We start from the raw sequence: 18089 nt of genomic DNA, 5'->3' as shown, positions 1-18089 counted from the left end.
GTTGAATAATCTGGATATACTTGGAGGGGAATCTGTGCATGTGAGAAAGGGGGACACTACCAACTTTGTGGTTTATATATGATGTGATATTGGGAGCTCTGATTCGGACATTTACACACAAAGCAGTCATTATATTATCTTTTGGGCATTTAAATATAGGTGGGATCACCAGATCTCTGACAGAGGAAAGCCCCACTGCTACCGGGTTTTACTTGTAATACTGTGTACAATTAAGGATGATATGGTATGATATTTGATAACTCAGGAAATAAATCAAATTATTAGTAGTACATTTCTGTGTAGCCTCATCTACATGATGCAAATCCATAGGTCATGTGCAAACATTTAATCTTTCTTAACTCCTTCAGTAGGTGGAAAAAGTAAAGTACCCCTTGTAATGTGTATAGGTATTTGTCAAGGCATTCACAGAGCCAAAAAGTGATGTTTTCTAATGGTGTTTGACATTGTAAACAATGAAACTCTTCCATGATAGGTTAAAGGACTTTTTGTTTGGGTTTTTAGTCTTTAGCACTTCTCGATTTTAGCTGAAGTGTAAGATAACTGCACAATGCTGTGATCTACCCCATAGTCTGAAACACGTGCCCACATGATGACCAGAAGAATCTAGATCACTGTTTTCTTATTCACATGAAAACAGCCTTCTGTTGGAAGAGACCAAGTAGAAATTGCTTTTGCTGTCAGGTTGCTGCCAATGCTCTTTCCCAGCCAAACTAAGTGGCAATGATAATGAATCCTTAGGCAGAATAATGTTGCCTTTTCCCTCCTTTTCTAGGAATGTTGAAGTTCAATGCTATTTTCACTAATGTTTCAAGAGAAAGAAGGTACCATGCAAAACAGGAGTGATTCATTGGTCCTGGCATACAGTATATAGTATGTTATGGCATAATAGTATGCAGTTGTATGAGACTAATAGTCTTCATGATAACACCCTCAGTTATGTGGGTTCTGTCCTCCATGACAAAGTGATCATTCTACACATACACACAAACATTCCCTGAAAGCACTTGTGTAAAGGGCCAACAGGATATATAGACCTCCCCCACTTCTTAGGTCTGTCTTCTGGTTTTCTTAGTTTGGGGATTTTTCTTTCTATTTGTGCGTTTTCTTCTATAGGTTTCTGCAAAATATATATACATATATATACACACACACACACACACACACACACACACACACACACACACATCTATATATGTGTGTGTATATACATATATATCAGTTTGTGAATGTTCTTATCCATGCTTTTTCTGCTTTGCCTCATTTACTCATGTATTCTCCATGGTCTCATTTATTTTTTGTGCAACTAAATCGTACAATAAATTATTATTAACTATAACTTGCCTATGACAGAGTCTTGTGGTTTTATTTTTATCCTGAGAGTTAAGCAGTCTGCCCAGCCCATCTCAAAATCATGCAAGCCCAAGTGACTGTAACGACTGCTGGGAAAGTCTGCATGAGCTTGGGGCTGTATCAGATGGACAGTGCCTACTAACTCTCCTTAGGGTGCGGATGCATGACAAGATTTCTATGCAATAGTTTACCTGAATTTTACTCCACAGTAAAATTTACTTTGTAATAAGGAGCGAGTGGATGCACCACTTCTTCCAAACTAAGTGTACCATTACAATGTCTGGCCACTAGATGGCAGGGGAGTCAGTTTGAATTGAGCAAATGACTACCCCTAGATGTAATACACTAGAGAAGTGGACACACAAGTAGTAACTTCCCACAATAATGGTTATTACTTATTATTCAAGGACTAACTTTAATCTGGATTCAAATGGTATACTACTTACTAAAGCTCCATTTCTACTATATAGTAAGGCTAATTAGCTATTTAGCAAATATGTCATGTGCCAGCAACTTTAAGCAAGGAAGGAAAAGGCTATTATATTTTACTTGGGGAATTCAGTTTCATTTCACGTCCAAGGATATTGTCAATAGGCAACAAAAAAAGTTTCATACTGCCACCACTATAAAAAAAAAAAATCGATTGGGATAGCCATTGGTGAGGTTCAATACATTCAACTAGACTAAACATAACAGGTTTTCCTTCTGCTTCACTCTTTCACATCAAGCTTTCATGGAATTCAGACCTAGTGTGAACAGATTAAGTTATACTGATATCAGAATTGAATTTGGTGCTTAACCTATTTCTCCCACCAAAAATATTATTGCTTAAAATACTGACTAGGAAAGTTTAAATCATATAAACATAAATACTGTCCCACTCCAGATATGGACTGCATTGTATAGTAGATATACCAAACCTACCTTAAACAAGTTAACATAAGAACCCAAAGCAGTCTGGGCATTCCACCAGGATGACCAGTGCAGGTCATTTTCCCTGTTTCTTGTTTAAAGTTGTATTAGGTATCTCTAAATTGTACTGCAGAGTGCAGTGTAGACAGCCAGAGTTGGGCAGTTGATGGGAAACTAATGAATAGGTCAAGCTCGTATAAACAGATAATTCAAGAGAAGCCTATGATTGTGCAGTACTTTGATTAGTTAATTCAGACATAAGGCAGCAGCTCATATTCTTATCCTGGGTTAGCGTGAGAAGTTTCTGTAGTTGACATAAATGTCCTCTGTCTGCCTGGATGTGGAAGCTTCTTCTCTTTCTGAGTTTGGTGTGCTAACAAAATTGGATCTTCCGTAACTGTTCATGGGCTAGAAGAACACAAAGAAGTTAAAGGGTTTCAACAGTGAACTGCAAATGGCAGAGGTTCAGCAAAAGAGGACACTTATTTCACTCAAAGGAAACTCACAACGGAGCTAAACTGCAAGTGCGCCTGTTAGTTGTGAGCTCCGGCTGTTTTCAGTGCAACAAGAATAGGAATATCAGAAAAATATAGATAAGCTGCTTTGGTAACAGTGGCTTGAGGCAAAGATTAGCATGTAAATAGCACTGAGCACAGATCTCATTTACAGCAATAGAAGATAATGCAGTAGTGAAACTAAAATTAGAAAGAATAGAGACAAGAAGGGAAGTTGCAAGAATTTACCATGTTTAATAATCTTAACTTTTCAAATGGCCAGAGTTTTGTCAAAACATCTAGAACTTTGAGTTTTAATTATTTCTCTTCCCAGGGGAATTATTGGGTGCTAATTTATGCTTGGGGAAAAAGTAAAATGTATCACTTGAAACTTAAAGCCATTCCATTATTTTCCCAATTTACTTATTATATACTATGTTTAGTTTAAACCCCAACTTGTTCTCTTCTTTTTATCATGCATGGAAGTTGGCAGGATAATGAAGTGTAAATTGCAAAACCATAAAGGTTCCTTTCAGGAAAACACTTTTAAGTTTAGAGGTTTACCTGAGCTGTAGCCAGGCCTAATGTATTATCACACTGGGCTGGAACACTTACAATAGGAATTCTCTCAAGGTCACTGCACTTAGTAGATGCCAGGCAGAGTATATACCACTTATTTGTGCACCAGGAGTAGACTGCTACAGAAATAACACTCCCATAGTTTTTAGGCATCTAAGATACAAAGGGTACATCCAGACGGGGACACACATGCAGTTTGTGGCCCCTCAAACTTGTTTGAGGGGCCACAAACTACACGTGATGCACATGCAAGCATTCACCATGCTCCTAATTTGTAATGTGGTACCAAAATTTGACAGCGGGAAATCCCAGTGTTAAAAAAAAGCCAGGGGAAAAAAAAGCTGCAACAGCATGTGCCACAACCAGAGCCTGGCCATCCAGATCCACACTCTGGCTGCCACTCAGACTCCATGTGACTGAACTAGTGCTGCTGCTGCCCCAGGAGACCCCCAGAACCTCTTGTCTGGATGCACCCCAAATGTCCTCCTGTTGTGCTTTGCATAATGACCCAAATCACATGTGAATTGCTAACTACCTTACACAGCTATAGTTCTGTCCAACCTAACTAAATTTGCTCCTATTATGCATGCTCGGAAGCAACTTAGTGCTGGGCAAGATGCAGCTAAGTCCATTTACATTCCATTGTGATCCAACATTGCCATGGGTACACAGAGGAACACTGACCACCCACAGCACAGGGCAACAACCTGATCATAAGACAACAAACTAGGCTGGCCTGGAAGAACTTGCCTCCTGGGTGGATTTTCTCCCTTGGAAAATCTCTCCTGAAATTACCTCTCTCATGTAACACCTCTCATAACACATTCAGTTATACAAGAAGGTGGCATGGTTAAAGTCAAGACTGACGATCCAATTGTTCTCAGCTCATTCTGCATATAACAAGTCAGAGCCTCCACCCACTAGCGCTGATACAAGTCCTCTGAACTAAATCCTGCCACTTATTACAATAATGCATCTACATGCTGCCCATTGAAATGAAAAGATGTTCTTCATTGGAAGCACAATTGGTTGCTCATTCCTGCAGGGCAAAGTCAGATTCACCTGTGGGCCTACTCAAGTTGCGTGCTTGTACCCACTGAAAGTACGGGACATTTGTCTGGACAGGCAAAATAGGATGCCTGCCTAATTCTAGTCATTGATCTCAGGAACTAGCCAGCAGCCACACTACAGAAGTCTTGTGGGTGAAACAGGATTCTGCCCTCAGCACCCTGGTTTCTGAGGAAGTGCTTATGTAGACATTATGCTAAGGGAGGGTTCAGGTTGATGAATTCCATGTATGGAGGGGCACTTAAGTCTTAGAGACAGCTGAGATTTAAAACATGTCTATTTAAAACATAGTATTTCCCATTGGCATGCTCAGGTAGCTCCCTGCACAGCATGTTAGCTTTTGTGGATCATGTTCTTAAGTGACATGTTTTCATGCATTATACAGAGAGTTTAGGCAGAAAACTTAGAGCTACTGATTAGGTGGACTGGCACTCAAAATTTAGGTGTTTCAAAGCTTGGTGTCAAAACACTTAAGTTTCCTTTGTAGATTTGATTCTTAATTCGTAAGGGAACTTAGGTACCTAACTGCTAGCTCAGGTACCCAATTCCAACATTTAGGTATCACTTAGCTCCTACAACTCCCCATTCACCTACTGCCTAAACCTGTAAGTGCCTAAGATTCTACTGATAAAATCTTTTTAAAAGATAGTTAAAAGGCAGTTAGCTCCATTCTTTATTTATAATCTGGTAGACCATCCCCATGTATCTACGGTAGATGCCCAGATAAATGGCTTTTACTGATTGTCCTGATTCTGTAGGATTTCCCAGTTGTCTAAGCCTAGCTGCTCACATTACTTTGAAAATTAGTTCTCCCTTCCTCCCCTTTGCCCCATTTCAGCTATCAAGCTGGCAAGAGAATATCTCCCATCTAGACTAGGATCCAACCACCTCCCTTGTTACGCTGCTTCTCCTGAGACATGGAAATGACAGAAGGGAAGTGCAAGGCAAAAGAAAGGACCTGAACAAGAACAAGAAGCAATGAGAGGTGAAAGGAGAAACTGAAAAATGATCCAAATATACATGCCCTTCTCCACTGAAAATCACCTTCATTACCCCCTTTCTTGCTTGCTTGCTTGCCAGGCTTACCACTAGCAGTGTATGCAACACCAGATTTGACATGGCCCATTGCCTACTGCTGAAGCTGTAATTTAAAACCCTTTGACTAGGCAGGGATCTCTGGGTTTCATTTGTAAAAACTCTAGTTATCTTATAAATCATATCAGTGTTCCTAGGAATAACATAACAGGAATAACTGGTACTGCATTTCCTCATTTCCTGATGCCACTGAAAATAACAGTTAAATAGGGTCAGATTCTGACTTTGGAGCACATTTATATTGGTTGGCTGACTTTATTGGAATTAAAGTCTGGAACACACCAGGTGAGGATCTGACCAAAGTGGTAAATGGTGGAGGAAGGTAGGGAAATGAGTAAATATCAGTACTTGGCAAATGGAGCTCCTGAAGGCTAAATCTGTGAGACACGAGTTTTCAAAACATAAAACTTCTTCATAAATATAGGGCTATTATCACTTAATTCCAGGGTCAAGTTGTAGTAAAACTGCTACTTATACAGGGGTGATTCAGAAAGTAATGGCAATTTTGAAATAAAACTTGTGCGCCATGAGGAGGAAATGACAAAGCAGCAGTGAACACTATGGCAGCACTGTCAACTGCACTTATTATTTACAGCCATGAAGGCTAAGTACAGACGTTCAAAAAGCCCATGCCTGAATTCATTAAATCTTTGCAGGCTAGTCCAACCTGTGTCGATTGAACTGAGAAGCAAGGAAACAGACATTCACTTTTGATTCTGGAAATGCAGCCACAGTGGATCAGGCTAGAAGCTGGGGGGCACTAAAGCAAGCCCTCCCTTCCCTTTGGTAGTGGCTGGAAGGTTGAAGGGAAACTAAGCTGGGCAGGGAAGGAGGGCATGCCTTAGGCTCAGGTGGAGGGCAGGGAGGGGAATTAAACCCTCCTGCCTTCCCTCTCCTCTGCCATCTTTTCCTGGGATGCCAGCTGGCCATGCCCCCTGCCACTTGAGCAGCCAGTGGGGGAGTGGAAGTTGGCAGATGCCAGTGGAAGAGGGGAGGCAGGAGGAGCTAATCTCCCTCCCCTTTACCTGAGCCTACTGTCCCACGCCCCTGCCCCCTCCACTCCAGTGGGGAAAACTCTGGCAGGATCTGCTCCGTCCCCATCAGGTAGTCCGGACCATGTCCCCAGCCGGATTTCCAACCCTAACCCCCTTGTCAGCCAGAAGAGCTGTGTGAAGCTTTGGGTGCTGATTCTATTTGGAGGAGATTCAGCCCAATCCAGTGGCCGACTCTGTGAATCTGAATCAAATTCAGAGACTAATATAAAGGTCTGAATACATTCAAAGCTCTCTGAATCAATTCAGAAAAGATTCAAAGCGCTTTGGAGATTTGGGCAGTCCCCACTTGCTGCTTCAGGAAGCTGGACCCAGACTCCATGCCGGTAAGCAGGGGCAGGGGGTGGGGCTGGAGGAAGGGGGAGGGGACCATGGGGAGACCCTTGCCAGGTCCCATCCCCTGCCTGCTCCCCCGGCCCCCCTGACCATCACGCAACCTCCACCCACTCTCCCAGCCCCATCAATGGCTGCCCCACCCAGCCCCAGCTTCCTAGCTCTTTAAGATGAAAACAAAAAGCCCCACACTTACCAGCTGCTGCAGAGGCCTACAGGGCTTCTGGGGGCTTGTGACAGAGTCCACACACACAGCGTGGGGCAGTGAGGGGCAGTGGGGCAGCAGGGATCATCCCCCCAACTGGCAGGAGCCGGTGAGTGTGGGGCTTTTTTTTTTTTTTAAATAGAGCCAGGATGCTGGGGCCGGATGGGTGGGACAGCCATTGACAGACCTGGGACAGCAGGTGGGGGATGGGGCCTGTTTGATTAGGAGATACAGCCAATTTAGTGGCAGCCAAATCTCCGCATCAGATTTGGCCAAATCAATTTGAGACAGTGATTCAAATCACTGAATCGAATCACTGTCCCCTGAATCCGAAGTGAATACTAGCCACCTCACACAGGCCCATCAGCCAGCCCTCACTGCTCTGGCTAGAGAGCAGAGGGGCAGGGCCAATCCTGCTCTGCTCAAGCAGACAGCACAGCCCAGTCCAGGGTTGCCAAGCACATTGGGGTGCTGCGGGACTGTGATTTTACTTGAACCAGGAAGGAGTCTGGGACAGAATTTCCATAAACCTGTTTGACCTAAATCATTTAAATCTGATACTACATTCAACCAAGTTTATCTTAAACTAGTTTGGGCCATTTTGAAACTAGCTTGTGTGCACTAAACTTCTTTTCTGTTACAGGTTTAAACCAGTTTCTGATCATTTAAACCAGTTCATGTGTAACTTCTATCCCTAGCCATAAAGAAGTGATGTGGCCCAGTAAATGATCTTTGTACCCAAGATGATTTTATTTTGAAATCACCATTACATTCTGAAACAGCTTCCTAAAAAATATGGCTATTTCAAATCAATTTCAGGGAATATATGAAGTGAAAAATGAAAAAAACCCTGCATTTTCAATACATGTCATATTTCCAAAGTTGCTCCCATCTTAAAGCAATTGCTAGTTCCACAATAGTAATCTAAATCTGCCTGCAGAGGGCAAGAAAGCCACTACAGCTCACCTTCTAAGAAGTTGGGAGGCTTCCAAGTTGATTTCACTCAGCCCTGAACTGTCTCTGCTTTATCTTACTGCTTGTTTTTAACCTCTGCTTCTGGTCAATGCTCAGTATAAAGGGAAGCTCTGAAAACTTCTCAAGAAAATTAAGAGCATCTCAATTACAAGAAATGATTATGGTCAGGCTACTTGACTTACACATGGTAACATTTTCTCACCTTTTTTACATGTGGATGCTTAACAGAAACAATGATAAAAACTACCAGTGCTCCATGTATCACACCAGTTTACAAATAAAAAAAGCCTTAGCCCCCTCACACCTTGATTTTGCATATGCAGTAAAGAACACTTAAAGCAAAAAGAAAATTATGAAGAAATGCCACAAATACTAGAGTTTGGTTGATGTTTAACTTGGATATAGAAAGTAGGTGTAAAAGATACAGTACAAAGAAAAGAAAGCTATTGGGAAAATTCAATTAAAAGCAAGTAATTTTCTAATCAGTCTTACCCTGTTCTGAGTGGAGTAAAAAATCTTTGACATGGACATGATCCTTCTCCTCTTCTTTCTGGTGATACACATTCAACAGGTATATTATAGAGGAACTGCATGGTTTTGGTACAGTTACTACCATGTACATTGAAATAGCTTAACAGCCTGAACTTTCAGTACAACGGAAAAAGGTCAAATGTCTGGAACACACCTTGGTGACAGTGAATGCTTCCCAGATCTTGTAGCAAACAGAACACAAAAAAAGTGATGTGGCATCACATCCAGCCAACCTTTGACTCTCCAGTCCAAATGACCAAGAACCCATTTACAGCTGGAGTTACTAGAAGCAGACTTCAATAAGATCCTGGAGCAGGGCTCGTGTTCCCCCCTCTGGAGCTAAAGGAACCAATTTGTTACTGTGGCTCTTCTAGCACAATAGAGACATTAAATTAGCAGTACACAAATAATAATTATACAGACTTAAACAGCCATTAAACATAATGGTGGGCTGGCTTACTCTCCTAACAAACCAAAGGAAACAACAAATTACAACCTTTCCTGGTGCCTCTGAAATCCTGCCTTTATATGTCTGGCTTTTATATAAAATAAAAGTTACTTGGGGCCAAGACTGGCTTTGGCCCCTACAGGGCTCAGCATTGCTGGTGTACAGCACATAATAAGTCCATATATAAAATATCCTTTTTCACAGAAATGCAAAACTGTTTGCCAGGAAACAATGATAACCTCTTTCTAAAAATGATTTAAGCCATTGGGGAAAGTGGGGCAGAATTACTTTTTTTTTTTCCATTTGTCACTTTCACAAAAGCTATCATCAAATTCAAGCCCAGCTTCTTTCAGTCATTCTGGCCAGGGATACTGTAACTTTGGAGCAATACTCTAAACCAGTCTGAGCTTAGCCACCCACAGGGACTGACAAATTTAGAACTGAGTCCCTTATCATATCAGTCCAAAGCAGTGGCATGACTAGGATGCCAACTAGGAGGACAGGAGGAGTGGAAAAATTGGCTGCTATTGCAGCCAGTGCAGCCACAACTAGAAGCTACCATGTGCATAACAGCTGCCCCTGGTGGCTGACCACATTGCTATACTTCTGTTCCAAAATGTTCCAGTTGAGGTTTATATCACTAAGCATTTCGTAAAAGTAGAGCCTATTTTAAAATTTTAAAATGGAGTAACTGTTACATTTTCCCCCGCTGTTTTCAACCAGATGAAGAACTGAGCAGAATTTTCAAAGCTTGGAATTTTGAAAAAAAAGATGGAATTTTTTCAAACCCACTTTTAGGGGGGTTTTTTTAGTCAACTCTACAGTGGATGTTAAAGCATTAGCAGTTGTGACAACAGGAAAATAGCCAATATGGGTCTGTGACACTTTGGAGCTACCTGCTATAATGAGGACTTGGATCTGTTACTCTACTTACTTTCTGTGGTAAACAACGGTGCTGATGATGATGATCAGGAGAACTACCAGTAGTAGGAATGCAGCAGCAGCTCCTCCGGCAATGAAAAAAATATCCAGAGGATGAGCCAGACCTTCTAGAAGATGATGATATAATGTTAACATTTTGGAGACACAGTAAGAATACACCCCATCACATCACATCACATTAAAATTCTACTCAAGAGCTATCTACATCTAAACAAAAGTAATTTGGGCAAAAAAGGAAAAGAGAGTGGACTGCCCTTCCTTCTGTTCACACCTTCACAGGCATGTATTTTCTATTTACATGGTAGCTCTTGGAAGAAATTAGGTAATACTAGGTAACAAAGCACAATACAGAGATACAAAATAAACATGACATACTTTATTTTCTTCCCTAAGAAACCACAGTATAACATATGCTAATGTCCTGATGTAGAGATAATAAAAATACTGGCCCATTAAGCTGTTACAGATTCAGATATGCAATAGCCCCCTTTACAATGGTTATCCTAAACCAGTTGAAGAACAACCACTCAAGCAGCCCATGGACAACAAGACTCAGATAACTCTATTATTTAAGAAGTCCGTGTCTTCTCTTCAGAGTCCTAAAAGGGTTACCATAGTCACAAACAGACTTGCCAAGAGATGTTATATAATCATGTCAGTTTTTTCTTATACTAAAAATAGTCAGACCTGTTTGTGCTTGTAAAGGCACTCTCACAAAAATGAATTTAATTCTGTATATCCCAGTGTTGCATATTATTGCATTCCAGGGTTCAGCAGCCTCCAACATGCATGCCAGAGCATGGGTATTTTGCTTGGTTCGCACACCTTGAGGTGGACAGTGGGGAAAGGGCTGGGGTTTCACTGCCACAACAAGGATCGGCCCCCTCATGGCTACCCTAGATCAGGGGTGGGCAATTATTTTGGGCAGAGGGCAGAGAGCCACTTACTGAGTTTTGGCAAGCTATCGAGGGCCACATGACTGGCAGCCAGGGCAGATAAATATTAATTTTCTAAATTTTGTAGGGGCCCCGCAGGCCGGATAGAATGGTCTGGCAGGCCGCATCCGGCCCCCGGGCTGCATTTTGCCTACTCCTGACCTAGATGTACACATGTACCTACTGCCAGCAACAAGCTGGGCTGGGGCTCTGCAGACCCTGATGCAGCTGCTTGCAGCCTCCCTGCCACCTGCCACAAGCAGCTGGGGATCTATGGCAGATGGCAAGGGCCTGCCCAGAGCCTGGGCCAGCTGTGGTAGACAGCCAGGAACCTGAAAGCAGCTGCACCAGGGTCTGCAGAGCCCTGGCCAGGCTTGTTGCTGGTGGCAGGTGCATTGGCACCTGTGGCAGATAGTAGGGGAGTTGCCAGGGGCCCAATCCTTGTTGTGGCAGCACAGCCTTAGGCCCTTCCCCATTGCCTGTCCTGAGGCATGTGTGCACCTGGCACTGGCAATTAGTTGGGCCAGGGCTCTGCAGAACTTAGTGCAGCCACTTGCACCCTTCTCAGCTGCCTACCACAGCTGACCCAGGTTCTGGGCAGCCCCTGCCACTTGCCATGGAGCCCAGACTGCTTACACTAGGCAACAGGGAGGTGCAAGAAGCTGCACCAGGGTCTTCAGAGCCCCAGCCAGGTTCACTGCCAGCAGCAAGTGCATGCCTGTCTCTGGGCAGATGGAGAAAAAGGAGTCCGGGCTGTGCTGCCACAATAAGGATCAGGCCCCTTGCAGCTCCCCCACCATCTGCGCCTGGCATGCCAACATCTTCCAAGTAAAGGTTGTTACGGGTTTTGGCTCTCTGCCCCAAAATGTTGTCAACCCCCGTTCTAGTCTTTAACAAAAAAAAAAGTTCCAATAACTGTAACCAAGGAAGAAGGAGCTATATTTACGCTTGGCTGCACACTGCTTGACGTGTTTACATTTTGTTCCAGAAAAAGAAATGTGAACTCCTTGAACTGTAGTCAAAGTCCGAGAAAGCATCCCTGACAAAGATGACTTAAAAACCAGATTTGTGCTATCCCAAGTGTGGGACTCCCCTGTTTGTTGATCTATCTGCATAGCTATATTCATCTGAGTATCTCAAATATAAAGATGTGCTCGCAACACCGCTGTCACATGGGAAGTGGGCTCTTATTTTGCCAACAAAAAAGCAAACTACTTGAATTAGGGAAGCAACTTGCCTGAGGTCACCTACTCTGTGGTGGAGCCAAGATTTGAATTCAGTTTTGATGAAGGGACACACACCCTTTGGTGAGGGTATGGAAACTGAATAGCGTGTGGGCTGAATTGTTATTTTGAGTAGATTTTTATCAAATCTAAATACTAAGATTAATAAGAGCAGAAAAAAGTGTACATTAAACCACAAACATTTTAGTCAGCCTTTGTGCAACCCAGCATAGGCACTGCTTCCTGTTCCTCAGAGCAGCAGCAGCAGCATGCATACCCAGCTGCACTAGCAGCAAATACTAACCCTAGCCAGCTATTCCCACCACCTTGAAGCAGATCTTAAATTTCACACTGTGCTCATGACTCACCAAGCCCCACAGCCCACCAAGTCTTGGGAGTCATTCTCTCTAGCTATTTACATAAAAAAATGTTCCTTACACATTCTTCCTCTGCTTTTCCCTCACATTATGCAAGTGGTAGGACACAGCCTAAAGCAGCAATACTTAAAATAAAATTGCTGTCTTCAGTATTGCTGTTGCTGTTTTCAATATTGATAGGAAGCAAAAAGGGTAAGTAACAAGGAGAAGCAAGGTCTGTGGTGAGAAAAGCCAGCTGTAAACAGTTAAAAATGGGAAATTATCTCCAGCTCTATGATACAGGCAACCCCCCATTTAATGCTGTTTCACTTAGCACTATTTTGCTATACCGCTCATTTGAAATTGATACCTGATTTTACTTAGTGCTCAGCTAGTCTCATTATAATGCTCACGGTCGCCATCTTAGGTCATTAAAAACAATTGTGGTCACCATCTTGGATCGTCAAATACTTTTGATTTTGCTTAACACTCGTTTCACTGAATGCTTGGTTTTTCAGGAACCAATTAAGAGCGTTAAGTGGGGCTTGCCTATATATAAAATTCAGTGTATTGGTGGTTCTCAAACATTGGTTCAAGAACTCTGGCTGGTCAGAATGAGCTTCTTGTTCCCATCTGGTTATTAAGCTGCATTCAAATACAGCTAGCTGCTTTTCTAACATTATTTTTCAATGCTGGCAATTATCTTGCCAGAGACATTATATAACTTAAAATAGGACGGAAGAAACCCATGAGAACACACATTTATAAAGATCCAGTCCATGCTATTAAAGAGTTTTAAAATCCTTGCTAGACATCATTTTGTTGTTACTATCTATAATTTTTATCACAGAGCCTAGAGGATAAAGAGCAGGGCTGTGTAAATTCCCTTTGAGGATCAGGCCGGAGAGATTGGAGACAGGTGGTGTTCTGTTCTAGTCTTCAATAGATTTTCAGTGTGCACCCATTCTGGTGCGCAGTTGTTGCTTGGTGGCTCCACATATTGTCCATCAGGGCACTTGGTGCCCTGATGGAGATATGTATTATATTGTGAAGATATCTCTGTACTGGAGATACTGTTGGCAGGTTTTGCATGTCTTGTCATGGCATGGCCTGGATCCATTCAGTGTGTTTTGGGCTGTAGGAAGTTGGCTTCTGGGGATGAGGTTAACGAGGTTTGTGAGGCTTGTTTGAATTTACAAACCACTTTTCACAGACAAGCCTATGAACTGCACTTCATCAGCCTCCTAGGTACAGAAACTCATGGACTCAATACAGATATTGGAATTATGACACACTACAACCTGCTGGACATCTGACTCCACCTCTCCACTTCTCTGCACTGCTACATCCCTCTTCTCCTCTCTCCCTCCCCCCAGCCTGTCCCTCGCCCCCCGACACCTCCATTTCCATTTTCACTGACTGGCTTTCTTACCTGAATTGCATGCCAGCCTCTGGCGTCTTTACTTTTCCTTCTATCCAGGAACAGCACACACACTAACTGCAGGTGCTTCTGCAGCCTGATAAAGGGTTTTTCAACCCAAAAGATTGCTAAGATATATTTCTCTAACTATTCAGTTGGTCTACTCAAAAATACCAGATTAGATTGACCCAAAGAACCTTGTCTGCCAGTGCCATGTCCTTAGACCAACACCCCTAGCACCTGGCCCCAGTCAGCTGACTGGAAGGATGCAGGGCCCTGGGCACATCTAAACCCCAGGGCTCTGGCTGGTAGGGAGAGTACTCTGGCAGCTGCTGGAGAAGAAGCTCCTGCAGGAAAAGAAAGAAAGGCTCTGTGATAGTTTGGCTGCCTGAAATGCTGCTGGTGCTACTGTGCTGCTTACTAAGTTATTACCTGTTGTTATTTAAAGTGGTAGACTGAGCTGAGGGCTGTAGGGGAGGGGCATACTACTGTGTTGTATAAAGGCCCCAGTGCCAGTGAGGGCACGCCTTAATACACACACAGTCTCACGTCACGAGTTTTGCTTGTCAACAGCTTGAGGTGCAGTTTCCTAGAAACCCCTGCATCTATGTCCTTGAAACCTGGCAGGCTTTATGGCCTCAGCTACCATGCCTGCAGTTTTCACCCTGCTGCACCTCAACACACACACACGTGACATGAGTTTTGCTTGTCAGCAGATTGAGGTGTAGCTTCCCAGAAACCCCTGCACTTATCTCCTTGAAACATGGCAATCTTTGTGGCCTCAGCAGGGGCTACCATCCCTGCTGTTTTCAACCCCCACCCCCTGCCCCATGCCTTCACACTTACAAGTGACATGAGTTTTGCTTTCAAGAATTTGAGGTGCAGTTTCCCTGAAACCACTGCACCTATCTCCTTGAAACTTGGTAAGCTCCATGCCCTCAGAAGGTGCTACCATCTCTGCTGTTTTCATCTAAATCTGCCAAAAAATTTCAAAGTTATGGGCAGTTTTGTGTTTCCCCATTATAGCCTATGGGCAAAACCTCGAAACAGCAAAACAGTTTCAACTAAATGAAACGGAACAGTGGCTCAAAACTAAATGAAACTCAAAATGAAACACTGTCCCATCAAAATGGTGAAATGGAAGTTGAAATGAAATAATGCTGTTTCTCACAGCCCTACTAAAGAGAGGCTGTTTTGCACAGCCGTATAAACTGAGGCACCACTGTGCTGGGCACTGTAGAGACACAAAACCAGTGGTGTAGGGTATTCATGGAGTTCCCAGGGCAGGAGGGGGGACCATTCTGCTTACCCCGCTTGTTCCTCACCCCTAGATATGCTGTAGTTCAGGGTTGCTCTGCCCAGCTCCTGTGGCCAGGCGGAGGCAGTGCAGAGTTTTCCCTGCCATTGGAAAGGTTCTGGTTGGCGGGGGGGGCGAGCTGAAGAAGGGAGGATGGGAGCACCATTCTTCTAGATCCATTCACTGTCTCTGCCTACCAGATACACTGATTAATTCAGCACTGCCTTGTCTGGCTCATATGGCCAGAGAATCTCCTGCCATGGGCCACAGCAAAAAATCCTGGCATGGGGGGGATCCTTCATAGTTGGCAGCCAGGGTGGATGCCCCTATCAACCTGTCCTAATTACACTCCTGCACACAGGGCATGTCTGCTTACCTCGTGGTAGGGAACATCATTATGAAAGTGTGCCCCACACGCTCTTGCCTACTCTACATCACTGTATGGTGAAATGATGTCACTCAGTTACTTTCTGAACATTACCATGAGTTAACCAGAGACTAAGGGTGAGCCCTGGCCATCAACCATAAAGCAAACACATGTCAGTTTTTCAGTCACTTCAAAGAGTATAACAGTAGTTTTCAAACTTAATTTGTGGACCCCCAAAAATTCTGAATGGAGGTACAGACTCCTTTGAATTGTAAATACAAGTATTTGCATACTATTGATTGATCATAGTCATCCTTTGCAGACCCCTTAGACATAATCTCTGGACCCCCAGGGGTCCATAGACCACAGGTTGAAAACCACTGGAATATAAGCAATGGAGCAGGTGGGCTTCATTAGGACAGAACTTCCTAGCACTGTTGTAGATGAGGTAGACACACCCAAAGTGACAATCCCTGCTTTAAGGAACTTAGAATCATTGAAAAATTTGGATCGGAAGGGACCTCAAGAGGTCATCTAGCACAACTCCCTGCTCAAAGCAAGACCACCCCCAACTAATCATCCTAGCCAAGTCTTTGTCTAGCCAGGTCTTAACAACTTCCGAGGATGGAGATCCTACCACCTCCCTGGGTAACTTGTTCCAGTGCTTCACCACTCTCCTGGTGAGAAAGTTCTTCCTAATATCTAACCTAAACTTCCCTTGCTGCATCTTGAGACCATTGCTCCTTGTTCTTTCATCTGCAACCACTGAGAACAGTCTAGCTCTATTCTCTTTGGAAACACCTGGCAGGTAGTTCAAGGTTGCAGTCAAATCCCCTCAATCTTCTTTTCTTCAGACTAAATAAGCCCAGTTCCCTCAGCCTCTCCTCATAAGTCATGTGCCCCAGCCACCTAATCATTTTCATTCCCCTAAACTTATAGTATAAATAGACAAAAAGCAGACTGGGAGGTATGACTGGGAGGTATTAGAAAGAGAATGGCGTAGAGGGCTGGGGGGACAAAGAAAACTACTACTAGTAATAATAATAATAATATAAGTCTATTTTCGCATGGATTAGCTAAATGCATGATTCATTGGAATAATAAGCTAATCAGTATCAGTAATGACAGTAATCACAACTTGCCACCTGCTCAGCCATTACCAGATGGCTGTGTTATCTCGACATCAGGGCAGAGGTGAATCCTAAGGAGGAATATGAAGGAAGCTAAAGTAGCATTTTACTTACTTCCCTGAACAGCAGTTGAAATTGTTTTCTCTAACTTCTCTTCAACACTAACGTTCATAAGGGAACATTCAAAACTCATGGTCATGCGGCACAGACTGATTATATAAGAATTCCCAGACTGAATTTCAATATTATTTTACTGAAAATTTTAAAAACCCTCAAAAGTTTGTATGGTTAAAGGGAGGTGGGATGGTGCAGAGTGCTGGGAGGTTTTAGGAAACATTTGTATTGTAAGAACATACACAAGGCTCATGGCTTTGTGAATTGAATGTGATTTTATTTGTCATACTAATAAGAAAGCTACCACAGCCTGGTTTTTAAAAAAATGTATCTGATGCATCTACTGTGTCTGATACATTGTAAGGGTTTTTTTTTTAAGTATATAATGGGTAGTTGCAGAAACAAAAGCAACCAAAAACAAAAAATTCCCTGTAAACTACAAGTAGAAACATGTAAATGTTTTAGCTGCTTTGCTAAAACTGATCATTTGAATACTATTAGAGTGTTGCAATTGAATTGGGTACAGGTAAAAAACAGAGTAGGGTCAAAATGTCTAAGCTGAGTCCATCTATCAAGGTGGATTCAAATACAAAATGGACTCTGAAACGCTCAAACCCATGGGAACTTCAGCTCCAGTGTTATCAGCCAGGATCACCTCTGACCAACATGAATTTGGATGCTGGAATTACCAGCTGTCCAGTCAAATTTGGATTAAAAAAAGCTGAAGATTTAGCTATAGAAACAGCAATGCCTCACAGCCCTTTTGACTTTCCTCATTTGAAGTGAATGATGCCCTCCTGCTGTTTTTGTTTGCTTAAATATACCAAGCCCTACTGTAACAACTAACCTTAACATTTAAGATTTCACACAAAGAATGTCTACAAGTCAGAGTCTTGTCACTTTTCTCTTTAACTCTAGTCCTCTCATCAAAGAAGATAGGCCTATGGGAAATTATTAAGTCTGTTATAAAGATTGGGCCAATTTCCCTCTAGTGTTTTCTGCACCACTCCTTCCTCCCTCCCCTCAAAAAAATCTTCATTGTATTGATGTTTTCTTCTGCAAATTTCATGGGTGAAGGCTTTCAACCTTCCCGGGTTTTGAGGAGGGAACAGGCCAAACAGTTGCAGTGCATTGGGGCCTAACAAGAGATTTGAACTCCACTATACAGAGCTTGATTTAGCCTGTTACATGCTTTCCTGGAATGGTGTCTACAGTATGCTAAGTACATGCTACAGGAACAGC

The 18089-nt window shown here is 42.9% G+C and overlaps 1 long non-coding RNA gene across 1 annotated transcript; it reads right to left on the bottom strand.

Moving 5' to 3' along the window:
* Positions 1-1185: 1185 nt before the first annotated feature.
* On the bottom strand, positions 1186-12713 carry LOC109302792. Its single transcript, XR_002098937.1, has 4 exons — positions 12468-12713; positions 9998-10112; positions 8577-8634; positions 1186-2691 (listed from the first exon to the last, which is right to left on the bottom strand). It is a non-coding gene; the product is annotated as an uncharacterized LOC109302792 (long non-coding RNA).
* Positions 12714-18089: the final 5376 nt, after the last annotated feature.

This window comes from Gavialis gangeticus, unplaced genomic scaffold, assembly GCF_001723915.1.
Source record: "Gavialis gangeticus isolate Ggan-Ray unplaced genomic scaffold, GavGan_comp1, whole genome shotgun sequence".
Taxonomy (NCBI): Eukaryota; Metazoa; Chordata; order Crocodylia; family Gavialidae; genus Gavialis; species Gavialis gangeticus.
The sequence above is the reverse complement of the archived record's forward strand: the minus strand, read 5'-3'. Positions and strand labels throughout refer to the sequence as shown.